Genomic DNA, 585 nt, shown 5'->3' with positions numbered 1-585 from the left:
TCTCCTTTCTCTCTGTCCTTGTTCTTCTACCTTGATTATCCATGATATGCTAACTAAAACTGAATATTAATTGATTACATGTTCTGGTGAAAGTCTTCTTGCTTTGGGGCAAGGGCTGGTTCCTTCTCTGTCTCTTCCTTCTTGTCTTCCTTCTGCTGACATCCTGCCCAGGGAGATGTTAAGCCCCAACAAGTATAAATGGAAGAATACTAAAAGCAACTGTTTGGACCATTGGCTTTCTTTTCCTGTGAGCAGAACAAACATGATAAGGAAATTAGAGGATGAGGTTGCTAAATGGTGAAGTGGAGGTGCCAGGAATTGAACCAGGGACCTTGTACATGCAAAGCACATGCTCTACCACTGAGCTACACCCCCTGAAGACTGACTAGCTTGATGATGACTTTTCTTTTCATAAAAGCATACTGATATTTTTCTGTGTGGTTCCTTCTTCGCATCCCCCCAAAACAAAACAAAACGTTCCCTAGAATAAGATCAACCCACTAAAATAAATAAATAAAACGACAGGGTTAAATTCCACACTTTCTGGAATTAGTAATGTGGATACTGTCTAGTGGTGATAGATGG

General features: G+C 40.5%; 1 non-coding gene across 1 annotated transcript; it reads right to left on the bottom strand.

Annotated features, from left to right (window-relative positions):
• Positions 1 to 303: 303 nt before the first annotated feature.
• TRNAA-UGC (transfer RNA alanine (anticodon UGC)) lies at positions 304 to 375 on the bottom strand. Its single transcript has one exon. It is a non-coding gene; the product is annotated as a tRNA-Ala (tRNA).
• Between the last annotated feature and the right edge of the window lie 210 nt (positions 376 to 585).

The sequence above is a fragment of the Loxodonta africana genome, chromosome 1 (genome assembly GCF_030014295.1).
Source record: "Loxodonta africana isolate mLoxAfr1 chromosome 1, mLoxAfr1.hap2, whole genome shotgun sequence".
NCBI classification, from domain to species: domain Eukaryota; kingdom Metazoa; phylum Chordata; class Mammalia; order Proboscidea; family Elephantidae; genus Loxodonta; species Loxodonta africana.
Note: the sequence above shows the minus strand (reverse complement) of the source record. Positions and strands in the feature narration are given on the sequence as shown.